Consider the following 14938-nt stretch of genomic DNA (forward strand, 5'->3'; position numbering starts at 1 on the left):
TCCAACCGAAAAACTAGAAAATAAACACACTAGAACAATACAAAATATACAGACACAAAAAACACACCTGCATCAAATCCTCAACACACAACTCAATTTCAGAACACACACACTATTTCACTCCACATTACACCACACAAACGGAATTAGAAGGCTCGAAGACCACCCAGTCCTGAAGATGACCCCCTAAGGTCAAAACTAGTCAACACGGAAACCTAGTTAATTAACACCTGAAAGCATATATTACACTTTATATTTAGAAGTGATACAGTGTTAAAAGTTGTGTAATCAAGATGTAGAATAAACTCTTAGTTGTCTCTTCTTTAAAAGTGTTTTATAATAATAATAATAATAATAATAATAATAATAATAATAATAATAATAATAATATAATGGTTTATTTTATCTGGCACAGTCAAGAGCATTCGGCCTTATCTTCCACTCAACCAGTATGATACAAAATTACTACATTGCTATAAACAGAACATACATAGCTATGTCCGTTAGTTATTCCGAATGAAACAAAACCAATTAATCTGAGGGATTGGAGATTACTTACACATTAAGAAATAATATGGAGACTATAGGAAGAGCAAATGACTCAATAAAACTCTATCCAATAATAAACGACATTATAGGAAACATTGTGATGTTTCACAGCTAGAATATGGAACATGTAAAATAATCTTAATTGTAGTCACAGTGTAGTTGAAATATATGCAGAAGAGTTTTACAATATAGTATACTAGTACAACACAAAGGTTTAGTATCGATACGTAATACAAGACAGAAATATTCGTGAAGTGTTGTTGAATGTTATAAATTCACCTACAGATTAAAAGGTGCGAGAAAATAAGTACTTCTTTAATTTGACCCTAAATAATCTTATGTTTTGAGTTTCATTTTTTATATCTTTAGGGAGTCTATTGAAAATATTTACTACCATATAACGCACTTCTTTTTGATAGCACGATAGACTTGGCGATGGAGTATGAAAGTCATTTTTGACGCGTATACAGTATATTATGAATTGTTGAATTAGTTAAAGTTTTCACGATTGTATACGAGGAAGATTATTAAAGAAAACATACACTGACAAGCCGTGGACATTATTTTTATTTATTTTTATAAATGGTCCTATACGATTCTCTAGATTTGGCACCTACTATTATTCTAATTACTCTTTTTAGTCGTAGGAATATACTGTTAATCTCTGTAGAATTTTCCCAGAATATTATTCCAAAACTCATTACCGACTGGATGTATGCAAACCGAGTGGAAGTATGCAAAGAAAGCCGAAAGAAAATAAATAACAACAAATTGACTGCACACGTTTAACATAAAATTGTCAGACGACATTCGCATGGACGCTAATACACACTCCTAATTCCGTCTGCGAAGCCGTTGAGTACCACCATATGAGGCGTCTAGAATCAAAACCCGCCAAGTCCATCGAAGAAAAAAAATGAGATAAAGTTATTTTTCTCTGTATCTTCTCATGGGCAATCCGATGCCGGCATTATTTTTCTGCAATATCCGCTGGATTCCTCTGAAAATGCTGGACAAAAGTTAGGGTTAGTTTCAATATCCGCTAGATCCAACTGAATTTCGGCCATTGTTAGTTTCAAAAACCTCCAAGTCCCTTTCTGCCAATCAGGTTGTGGGACTGCTTTACCCAGTATTCCTCAGCTGTGCGATGTTGATTTATTATTTGTGTGGTTAAGCTCTTGTTAAACCTTATTAAGTTTAATTTCTACTCTAATAATATTCAGTGAAATGGTGGATAGAGTGAGTAGTAAGTTACAAAAATGTTCTTACCAATTAATAATTAATTACATAATTTTGTCGGTACTCCTCTTGTGCCCTCCTGCTATACCAGCTTGTAATAATGCTGTTGGCAGTAAATGGAAATCCAACAGTTTAAGTTTGTTGGACATAAAGAAGTTCCATTCCGTTCCAGACATAATTTTAAGATCTCCTGCTATTTTAAGTTCAGTCCCTGTAAAAGATTTATTTTAAGACGATCTGCATTGAAAGAACAGATAACAGTGCAAGATGAGTTTAACTATAGAACTGACACCGTTGTTGCAAAGGTAGTAACAAGAAAAAACAATAGAATTGAACGTGAAGAATAAGAAGACTAAGAAGAAACTGTTAATCTGGAGGAAGAGGAATGTGACAATATTGTGTAAAATTTGTATGAACTTAAAAAGTGCAACATATATTCAAATTTATACTGCTGTTACGTTTAAAGCATGTGCATAATCATACTTCATGTCTGGGTTTCATTGCCTACATAATTTGTAAGGTTTAAGTTAAAATGTCTTCCTTTTTGACTCATTTTTATGCTTAGAACTAATTCTCTTACTTTCAAAAGCCTCCAAATACACTTTTCAGTTTCAAAATCAGTTAGGTGCTAATTTAACCTCACGAATTTGTTAGTTTCAATGAAGGGGCAATCCTGTAATTTGTTTGAACGTATCTAATGATAATAAAGTACTTGATAAAAGCATTGTTTATATCCCAAGAATGTTTATTTATATGGAAACAGTTTTTTCCATTTTCCCGCAAATTTTGTTTTATGGACTTGGAGGGTTTTGATTCTAGACGCCTCATATGTCTGGGCTGATATTTTGGATGCCTAAACAAAAATGAACGGCTTACATCAGACACCCTGCACCTAATGTGTATTCATATTTCGCTCGTCAGTGTTTCCATGGTTTTCTAACATGGCAGCTTTACGGTGCGCTTAGTAGGTTATAATGTGCTTTTTATCGTTCCGCAGAGCTGAAATTTACTTATTTTTTTTTACACCCAAGCTCTTTCATATCCCACACTGCAGCCTACACTATTAAAGTCACTCGTTCTATCGCTATATTTTCTGTCATTAATTTGTTTGTAATTGTTGTTTTCCATAGACGTGAGTATTTATTTCTTTGTATTTCCTTTGATTTTCATTCTTCTAAGAATGCTTATTAATCAGGGTAATTGAATCCGGGAATGAACAAGACGACGTATGGATGCTGCTAGCTCTTGGCACTGTCATGAATACATTTTAAACAATCGCGAACGTTAAGAACAGATTGCTGTGTTTCCAGGAATGCGCTGAATGACAACTACGGAGCTCATTACTGCATTTGTAACACGACATAGTTACACCAACTGCGGCTGTTCGTGGGAACACGACATCGACCCTCTGTCCTCTTGTCTGTGTGTTGCGAGGGAAACAATGCCAATGGCAAGAGAATATCACACAAGCCTCGTGTTGGTTGCAGAATCACACTATGCATCAAGCAAAGAAAATTGTATTCCTAAGATTCTCATGTCTTCATTAAGATATCTGTATCTATACAGAAATAGTGCATTATGCAACGATCCTATAATGATAGTAATTAAGACGCAAGTATGTTTGTTTATGAAACGAGCGCAAGCGAGTTTCATAATTTTCATACGAGCGTTTTAATTACCATTATAGGCAAGTTTCATACGACTTTTTATGCTCGACCATATTTCTAACTTGAAATTATTCAGAAGTATACATTTTATTTGTATCTGACAGAAGATCGGAAGTGACCTTGTTCATAGCTTGTGAATTGTGAGATGTGCGCAGACGCGAAAGTATTGATTTTTTCCGAGGAACAATAATGCCATTGACCTTGATGTAATGCAGAGAATGTATAACCTGGGAATTGATTTAGAATTGAAAAACGAGATGACAAATTGAATTTATTTGAATATTGTTTACAATTAACGCTAATTATTATAGTAACAGAACATAACCTTCTGTGACAGTATTGGATTTCCAGCCTCCGTGACGTTTCCCTCGTCTTTCGATTGCATATCGGAGAATAATCGAAAACCTGAACTTTAATGAATAGGTGTACTTTAATGACATGCATTAAAGGACTGCTACCAGGTGTATAATTACTACATTTCGGCATGGTCGAGGATAAAGTGTATGAAGTGTTTACTTGTTATGTTATTCCTCGCATACTATATTTTTATATTACGAAACCTCACCCATCTAAGAGATTTTTTACAAGAAAATTCAAATTATTTATAAATTGTTTATAATAGTTTTTAAAGAAAGAATATAGGGCCAAATTTTGTGTCAATGTTTTAAACAACTTATTATCACTGGACTGACTCCAATAACACTGTATTTTCTGTTCTTCTACTAGTCTAATTCTAATATCATAAGTTGGCATTCCGTAACAACATGCAACGATATGAAATTATTACATTTGAGGACCGTTTTTTTGTAAAACTTGCTAACTGAAAAAAAAAACTAAATTTTACAGGAGAGACAAAACACTATAGTGAGCAAGTTTTGCTGTAACTCTCACCTATAGCAGAAAGCAAGTTTCGAAAAAACAATCACACTTTGACACACTACAATGAAGAGAAATAACCCAATTTTACTAAGACGCCTTGAACATCATGTAGAGGCCTGCCTTATGTTAATGAATTAATCAAAATCTCAATTTTGAAAATTCTGCAGTTAGCAGGTTTTGCAAAAACGGTCCTCATTTATAATAAGACGGGCGTATATCACGGTCACGGATTCAATATTTTTACCGACGAAAATTTATCTTTTCATTTCGGTGGATTGTAAAGGACATACTTTATAACTGTTTTAGTTACAGTCTAGCTGAAGACGTAAACTACAAACATAATAACACTAGCAACACAGTAAGAATTGAGTTATAACAAAACAGGCAAGTATGAGGCAATTTGTGTAATTTTCTATGTTTTTCAGTTTTTGAGATACTTGCTGAATTCTCTTGTTACTCCTGTAAATAATATGATAATTTTTCACTTATAACCTCCGATTTCTCACAATAAAAACCCCTGTCGTTCCCCATGTGCTGGCTGGTAGCGGCGATCTTCATACTCAGCTGTTTCCTGAACAAATGTGAATGTGCAAAAGACTTCTGTTTTCTGCAGAAATGCGGGAAGGATTTAAAGTGTTTCGATGGAAATCGGGTTATGAAGTTAGCTTGTTTGGCATTAAATTGTCATATTTCCGTCGCGGTATTTACTTTATGAAAGTGAGTTTGGAGGGAAAACATACAGCAGATCTCTGATGATTGCAAAGAATATTAGAAATACAGCAAAACGTCTTTTTTCACTTTTGTGAACTAAACTCATTTTGGGAGAAATCTCTTCATTTATAAAACGAGAGTCCTCTTTTTACAAAAGGAACGAATAATGTTCGACGGACGCAATAATTTTCTAACAACCAAGCGTGTGTTTAAAGGTACTCTTGTTTGTATATTGGGTGTTACTTTGTTACATACGTGAGGTTGAACTCTGAAAAACAAATAGGCCACATAAAATAAACAATTAACCTCCTAGTTGTATTTTAAGACCTGTGGAAACCAACCTCTGCTACAATTTGAAAGGACGGTTACAATAATACTCGTATTGCTGACACTGTACGAAAAGTCTCTTTTGTTCTCTTCAGAGTTTCTGCACAAATAGACTTTTAGCACTGTGACGCTATAGCTTTATAAACTTCAAAGCTGTATGACAAACAGTAGTCTATTGATAGTGCTTCGTGAACGTCAACAGTATTCTAGTAAGAAGCCATAAATTATTGGGTAACTGAAGTGGAAACTTTGAGGACAGGACTAACAGGTTTATCACATTGTTCAAACGGGAATATTCTGGGTACGGTACAGGTGGTTTTAATAGGCTGCGGAATGCGAACACAGAAGCTGATGAGCGAGCGAGTTGGCTCAGACTCGCATTCGGGAAGTCCTGGGTTCAAACCTCGTGGCTGGTCAAACTGGCTGGGGTTTTTCATGGTTTCCCTCAGTCACAAAAGGCAAATACAGCATTGGAAAAATCGACATACCATGATTCATCACCGACCCAATCACTTATACCATAAGCATTAATAAAAATCTAAATAATCAGTAACATGAACACAAGGCATCTAAAACAGAAAATAGAAAGAGGAACTAAACAATAGCAAAACAGCCTACTGGTATAGCCACACACCCTAAACACTAGATAAGACCTATGGCCACAGATGTTAAAGCGTGTATAAATAAACTTAAAAAAAATATGACAATAATATTGTTAACAATTCATTTTCTGAATAATTTCAAGGGAAAAATTGTTCCGGGGCCGGGTATCGATCCCGGGACCTCTGGTTGAACGTACCAGCGCTCTACCACTGAGCTACCCGAGAACTCCACCCGACACCGTCTCAACTTTTCCCTTTATATCCACACAACTCGCGTGGGCTGACGAAACGCCAGAGACCCACAACGAGTGCACACAATCTCTGTGTGACTTGGAATTGTGGTTTTCTGTTAACGTACACAGTAACTTATATATTATTAATGAAATCTGCTTTACAGGGAGCTTCACCTGAAAGACTAGATTTGCAATTCATTTTCTGTGTTATACAATTTCATGACCTATGACATACAGGGACATTCACGAGGATTTGCCGTGACTTACGGAGCTTATTTTCGAAGACATTGAGCAAAAAATTTCATATAAACATTTGTCTTAATCTCAATATTTTCAAAGTTACAAAGTTGTGCACTAATTTGAAGTTATTAGTAAAATACCTTTTTTTCTTTATTTTTAAGGGTAAGAAAATGTTACAAATAGAAAATGAACTATTCAGAAGTATCATTTCTTTAATTGGCTGGTGTTCTGAAGCTAAAAAATGTTGTTAATTGCTTTGTACAGATTTTGTTTTTCAATTTTAACTAAAAATTGCGTCATTCTTACGCACTTATCAGAAATATTGTTACAAATCATACGACTTTAGGAACTTGATTCTTTACAGTTTAACTATGCATCCTAATGTACAGTCTTGAAAAATTTATAAAAGTGGCGTGATTTGTAACAATTGTTCTGATAAATGCGTAAGAAAATGTAATTTTGTAGTTAAAAATCGGATTTTTTTTTTTGTAGAAGCAAGTACGGAATTCAAACACATTTTAGCTTCAGAATACTAGCTAATTGAAGGAATGATACTTCTGAATAGTTCATTCTTTATCTGTAATATTCTTTTACCCTTAAAACTCAAGAATAATGGTATTTTACAAACAAATTCAAATTAGTGTAGCTCTGAAAACATTAAGAATAGGACAAATTTTTATGACATTTTTTTGCTCAGAATGCCTTCGGTAAATCTTCGTGATCACCTTGTATATTTCAGTATAAATCAACTACAGTTTTCTACGGAGACTTTTTTTTTAAACCGGGAGCATTGTGTAGACTGAGTTTCAAGTACCAAGACATAGGAGAATGCCCAAAGGGGATACAATTTTAAAATGAATTAGCACTTAGTGTTTTTTTTTACTTGGTTATTTAACGACGCTGTATCAATTATGAAGTTATTTATCGTCGATGACTTTGGTGATAACGAGATGGTATTTGGAGAGATTAAACCGAAGATTCGCCATATATAACCTGACATTCGCCTTACAGCTGGGGAATCTTGCTTACTTACGCACAAATGGCTTTTAAGGAACCCGGAGGTTCATTGCCGCCCTCACATAAACCCGCCATCATTCATATCCTGAGCAAGATTAATCCAGTCCCTATCATTATATTCCTCCTCCCTCAAATCCATTTTAATATTATTCTCCCAGTTAGGTCTCGACCTCCCCAAAGGTCTTTTTTCCTCCGGTCTTCCAACTAACACTCTATATGCATTTCTAGGCTACGTGTTACACGTCTTGCCCATCTCAAACGTCCTTTTTTTATTTTTTTATTTAATACTTTACACTTGAACTACATTAGGCATTGCAGCCCGAAAGAGCAGAAGCTCGTGCTCGGGCGCAGTTCAGATCAGTTATACAAAATATATCACAAAATTAAGAGAGTTCATTGAGCACAATAACATTAATAAATGGTAACATAATACAGCATGTAATAATAGGATCTATATACAAATAGAAAATACAAATTACATAATTATTAGAGTATCAATTTTTAACTCAATTAGCTTAAACAATTAAGTAATTAATCTGATTTGTTTCTTAAATCTATGTGTGTTAAGTGTACTTAGCTCAGGGTAAGCTCTAATTAATTCATTATATATTTTGGGTCCAAAATTTCTGCTTTGTCTAATTATGTTAGATAAAGAATACAGTTCGTGCAATTCTGCGTTGTGCCACAGTTGGGAAAACCTCAGAAAACCTAACTAGATAATCAGCCCAAGCGGAAATCGAACCCACGCCTGAACGCAACGCCGAAGCGACAGACAAGCGCCTCAGCTGACTAAGCTATGAATTTTAGTGTTCATAGCAGTGTTAATTCGTCATTTCGTGACAGATTTATAAGCCCCGTTCGAATGCTCGAGAACATTGAACGAGTACGAATTGCTGCAGGAAGAAGTCCGACTCGCTCAACAGAGAGACAGTCTATGGCGTTGAATATTCTTAGAAAGACTCTTAGAACTGTGGAAACTAGGCTTAGATAATCCTCTCTTTCAACAAGATGGTGCAACGGCACACATCGCGAGAGAGCTTGATTATTCTCAGAACCATATTCCTTGGTCGACTGACTTCAAGATTTCAAGACATCATTTGGCCAGCACGATCTCCGGATCTGATTTATGAACTATTTAAAGTGTAAAGTCTTTCAGAACCGTTCACGTACTACAAAAGAGCTTAAAGAATGCGTACGAGAAGAAACGAGAAACAATTCAATGATTTGATTGCAAAACGTGCTATTTTGCGCAAAAACTGATTTCAACCCAATAACATAATATACATATACCTTAAACTGTGAATACAATAGTAACGTTATTTTTTGCCACTTCCTGCTATTTTTCACTTAAAATGATATTTAAATGTAGGATTATTTTTTTCCAAAACCTTCTATTTTACGTTTTTCAAGCCAAAACCTATTATCTTATATTTTAATTTAGAAAGTTTGAAGTATTGTAATACATTAAATACACAGAGTGATATAAAATATCATTAAGATAAGAATAAACATGCAATTTTTGAAATTGACTGGTTTATGTTAAATATCTATAAAATAACTGAAATTGAAATGGCAGGTTATGGAAGCAAACCATTTAATTATTGTGAAATATGTATTGCAGAGTGTAATTCATAGTTTATGTGAAAGATTACACAAATTTTTAAATTGTAATTGAATACATTTAACCCAACTTATATTCGGGAAGTGAAGAAGATAGCTAAATGGCATTCTACTTTGAAGTCTGTTTTTTTTTTTTCAAACGGTTTACTTTGTTCGCATTATTAAATGGTAAATGGAGAGTCTCGTATTTTTACTACATCTTCGACCTCAAATGAATTTGATTTTCAAAATTATATTCGATTCTCATAATTAAAACTGATCATTAAATATATAGGTCTAAATGTGCTGGGAACTTTGTAGATCTCACGAATTACATTTCATTTATGTACGTTTTAAATCAACGGACCACCTCGATGTGCTGTGAGCTGTTCCATCACCGTTTAAGATGATATTGGTCACGACATCTAATTCTAGGTCGTCTAAAGGGGTGAGAGAGCAGGGGATGTTCGAGTATGAGCTTAATTAACGACGCATTCAACTGCAGTCATCGTAGAAATTCAACGTGAGTGAGAAATGGATAAAATACTCTTCCTGGAGCCTCTATCAGGGCAGAGTTCGTTAATGTGCCATAAATATACAGCACTCAACCCACAGCACGCACAACGTTGTACAACCGTCTCTAAAGAAGCAATCCTAACAATTTGATCGCTCTTAGAAACCCATTTTCCTCAGTTCCGAAAGAAAAGAGTTACCATGACAACCATTAAACAACCTATGAGACTATTCTGGTGGTAGATGTTACAGTTTCTTTAGTAGAATGCATTTGAGTCTAAAGAAAGCATCAAAACAGTACAACGTGGTCTGTTGTGAGGAGAATCCAAGACCCCGCACACTGGTAAGGCATAATGTCACAAACACGTTCACGTCTGATAATTTCTGACAAAGTAAATATTAATCAACATCTTGAAAACGCTGCAAATATTAAGAATATTTATTTATTTATTTATTTATTTATTATTATATTTTATAAATAGATGTATTATAGAAAATAAAATTAATTTGTATTAATCCTTAAGCAATCGCACGGGTTGTTTCGAACGCTCCAGTGACATATAAGGAGTTGTTAACTACATACTGAGTAAGTCTGTACTTCTGAAACTTCAGTACCTTTCTTAGAATCGGTAAGACAATAACCGCCTCATCTATATCTGAAACCTTTTCCGGAAATTTTAAGAAAATGCCTATTTTCTCTAAATAAATTCGTCACCAACACAGTCCATCTCCCCTTTCCCCTCAAATCATCTATCATCAGCAGTAATTGAGAATAGGCTGAGATCGAGTCTAATCAGTGGCGTACGTAGAATGTTGTCAAGGGGTGGGTTATTGTTAAAATTGATTACAATTTACATTATCGGTATGTTAAAAGTTGTGCTTTATTATTATTGTTATTATTATTATTATTATTATTATTATTATTATTATTATTATAAAGTAAAATATAAACTAGCGTTGTTGCGTTTGTGTATACACTACCACATTATTCGTATGATCAGTAATTTTAAGACATCTTGGCAAGTTTCTTTGAACTCAAACATCTCTCCGGTTTATACCGACTGAGAGAATATTATAACATAATGTTAAAGTTTATTTACATGTAATATAATTTTCAACTTCGAAATGGGTCTGACTCTTGCTAAAACTTCACCATAAAAGGCAATATTATTGAAGAGTACGTCAATTTATTGAGAAATCAACTTATTAAGAATTGTAGTCTTCGTAACTTCTGTAAAGAGTAACGCAACTCTGCAACTGAGACAAACTTAACTTATGATATTGAAAGAGAAAAAACTTGTAATTTTATTACTCACTTCATGCTTTGAAAGGGGAGTACGTTACATGGCGATAAAAATGTTCAATAGTCTTCCTGAAGACATTAAGAATCATAGCCAAAACCCTGCATTATTTAAGGCAAAACTAAAAAATTACTTAATATCTCACACTTTCTATTCTGTAGATGAATTCTTGACATTTCACAGTACTGTGTAAATATTATAATACTATTAAATGGTACACATATTACATTGTATAAAATATTATTGTTATTAAGGTATTAATTCTGTACATATTTCATATTTGCATTTTATATGTAAGTTATTATTGCATTTTATTGTTAAACGTAAGAATTGGACATGTTCTTTATTCTGTGCTATAAAGCAAATGTAAGAATATTATGGAACGAATAAATCTATCTATCTATCTATCTATCTATCTATCTATCTATCTATCTATCTATCTATCTGTCTGTCTGTCTGTCTGTCTGTCTGTCTGTCTGTCTGTCTGTCTGTCTGTCTGTCTGTCTGTCTGTCTGTCTGTCTGTCTGTCTGTCTGTCTGTCTGTCTGTCTGTCTGTCTGTCTGTCTGTCTGTCTGTCTGTCTGTCTACCTACCTACCTACCTGTGATTAAAGACTTGCCACTGGAAATACTAATGCTTATTTTTTTCTTTCTTACAGATTTGGAGGAGAATATTAATGAGGTAAGAAAACGACTTAATCAACTATAAGAAGTGTTACTGGTTTGTCAACATAGGCAGTAACAGTTAATCCTTATCGAACAAACATGCAAAGAAATGTTAATCGAGCGAGTTGGCTCATATGGTAATGTTAGAGACTCGCATTCGGGAGATCCCGGGTTCAAACCCGTTGACCGGCCAATCTTACTGGGATTTTTCATTGTTTACCTCAGCCACAAAGTCAAGTGCTGGATTGTAAAGTTACATAGAACGATTCATCACCGCCTCAATCACCAATATTATAAACATCAATCAAAACCAAAAATAAGTTACATGAACACAAGCTATTTAATAATGCACGAGAATAGAAAGAGAGACTCAATAATATTAAAAACGGCTTCCTGATACTCAACAATCCTGCACATGCGATATGACCACATGTTATGACGTGTAAAAATAAACTTATTACCTACAGATGAATTTTAAGAAACTCGGAGGTTCATTACCGCCCTCACATAAGTCCGCCATTGGTCCCTATCCAGAGCAAGATTAATCCAGTCTTTACCGTCATATCCCACCTCCCTCAAATCCATTTTATACTATCCTCCCATCTACGTCTTGGCCTCCCCAAAAGTCTTTTTCCTCTCGGGTCTCCCAACTAACACTTTATATGCATTTCTACATTCATCCATACGTGCTAAATGCCCTGCCCATCTCAAACGTCTGGATTTAATGTTCCTAATTATGTCAGGTGAAGAATACAATGCGTGCAGTTCTGTGTTCTGTAACTTTCTCCATTCTCCTGTAACTTAATCCCTCTTAGTCCCAAATATTTTCCTAAGAACCTTATTCTCAAACACCCTTAATTTCTATTCCTCAAAGTGAGAGTCCAAGTTTCACAACCATACAGAACAACCGGTAATATAACTGTTTTATAAAGTCTAACTTTCAGGTTTTTTGAGAGCAGACTAGATGACAAAAGTTTTTGAACCGAATAATAGCAGGCATTCTTCATATTTATTGTGCGTTTAGTTTCTTCTCGAGTGTCATTTATATTTGTTACTCTTGCTCCAAGATATTTTAATTTTTCCACCTCTTCAAAGGATAAATTTTGTAAATATGTGTGTTAAGAATCTGATTTACAACTTTAGCCAACAATACCTAATAAAATATTATAATCAAAGTTCATAATGCTTCAAGTTATGCTTTATACTCATGAAAATGTTGCTAGAAATAACGAATAGATAAGAATTTTCAAAAGTCTACTCCTTGTTAGGGCAACGATGAAATGCGGGAGATGGAAACTTAGTTGGGGATATCCCTTTTAATAATAATAGTAATAATAATAATAATAATAATAATAATAATAATAATAATAATAATAATAATAATAATAATGGGACGAAAACATAACATTATACACGGAAGTTACATAATCACCTTCAAATCCCTGAGAATATTGTGTAAATGCGAAAGAACGGAAGTCCTGGGCTAATTGCGGGTGACTTGCGCATTAAATGTGAAAGTTGATACGTCTGTAATTTAACCAAAAACTGATGGCAACAAACCTACAGCAGAGACCTGCTTCCGATACGGCTGATCATTGGCCGCACAGTAGGCCTATGTTTATTGTGATAGCATATTTTGTGTATGCGCAGTAGCGATTAGTGCAATTAGAGGACTCTGGCAGTAAGATTATCGTCTGTGATTGCAGTAATAGAACTGAATGTAAAGAAATCAAATAATTTGTATTACAATAATTGTTGCAGTTTCAACGTTGTATACAGGGTGAAACCTAAGTAATATCATTAATTTTAAGTGGTTATTCTTTTTGATATTTCAAACAAAAAAGTTAAATAAGCTACAGTTTTGCTCGTTTCTGCTTTCTCTTCGAGAGAAAAAAAATGTTTCTTATGAAATATTTCAAAGAGTGTTTTGGAAAAGCCATTGATTTAATTCCCAATATGCTCAGTCAGTTTAAGAGAGCAGTGTACTATGATAATAAATTATTGAAATACTTTTAGTTTTGTCATTTAGATATACAGAAATTTGATCCGGATAAATGTAACGTTTTAAAATTCCTTTTCAGAAAGAAAGGTTACATTTGTTCACATCAAATTCCTGCTGATTTAAAGGAAAAAAACTAAAATTCTTTTAATCACTTATTATCACTGTCCTGCGAGATTGGAAAGATGCAATAGTGGTTCCAATTTATAAGTCAGGGTCTCGCTCAGATACAAAAAATTACAGACCGGTCAGCCTCACCTCTATGGTTTGCAAACAGATGGAACACTTGATTTCAGCTTATCTAAGGCAGCATTGGGATAACTCAAATTGGTTACATAACTGTCAGCATGGATTTCGGGGGGGCTATTCATGTGAGAGTCAATTAGTAACTGTATGTCAGGATTTAGAAGACGGAATAGATTCCAGTAGCCAAGTAGACTCAGTAATTTGACTTTTCACGCGCATTCGATGTAGTCTCACACGATATATTGTTGGTTAAACTACAATCAACGGGGATTGACTTCAGAGTACTCCAGTGGATCAAGGAGCTTTTAACTTGACGCACTCAGAGAGTACGGGTAGGGGAGGAATTATCGAACCCAATTGAAATTACTTCCGGAGGCCCACAGGGGAGTGTCTTGGGGCCTCTTCTATTCCTGGCTTTTGTAAATGATCTGCCAGTTAATATCTTGTCTAGGGTTCGCTTATTCGCGGATGATTGTATGGTATACAGGGAAATAAAAAGTTATGAAGATACTACTCTTCTTCAGACTGACCTAAATAGAATAAACGATTGGGCAATAGCCAACAAAATGAAAATAAATTCTCTAAAGAGCAAAGCCATCAGCTTTACAAGGAAAAGAAATAAAATAGTCGCATCGTATACGTTAGGGGGTGAAACCATTCCGGAAGTTAACAAATGTAAATACCTCGTAATAACATTTAGCAGCGATCTCCGCTGGGGGGAACACGTTACGGACACAGCGGGAAAAGCATGGAGAGCGTTACACTTTGTGATGAGGGTACTAAGAAAAGGCTCTGCTAAATCCAAAGAGATTGCATATAAATCACTAGTACGTCCAGTAATGGAATATGGTGCTGCATGTTGGGATCCTTACAGATTAGAACATATTAAGACACTGGAAAAGATTAAAAAACGGGCGCTTAGGTGTTGTCGGAAAAATTCACCATTAAAATGGGACACACTCACGGACAGGAGAACGCGAATTCGATTATGCGCACTGTTCAAATCATACAGAGGTGAGCCTGCCTGGAGAGAAATAAAAAATAGGCTGCAGCCGCCAAATTACTCTTCAAGGAACGACCACTCATATAAATTGAGGGAAAGAAGACAGAGGACGGACACTGGAAAGTTTTCTTTTCTCAAACGTACTATCA

General features: G+C 34.7%; 1 protein-coding gene across 1 annotated transcript in view; it reads left to right on the forward strand.

Annotated features, from left to right (window-relative positions):
* The window catches only part of Dh44-R1 (Diuretic hormone 44 receptor 1), a 1227197-nt gene that overhangs the window by 203818 nt on the left and 1008441 nt on the right, over positions 1-14938 (forward strand). The window contains exon 3 of the mRNA XM_069844580.1: positions 11535-11557. The gene's annotated coding sequence lies outside the window, so the exon portion shown is untranslated. The remainder of the gene's footprint in view (positions 1-11534; positions 11558-14938) is intronic.

Source organism: Periplaneta americana, chromosome 13 (assembly GCF_040183065.1).
Source record: "Periplaneta americana isolate PAMFEO1 chromosome 13, P.americana_PAMFEO1_priV1, whole genome shotgun sequence".
NCBI classification, from domain to species: Eukaryota; Metazoa; Arthropoda; class Insecta; order Blattodea; family Blattidae; genus Periplaneta; species Periplaneta americana.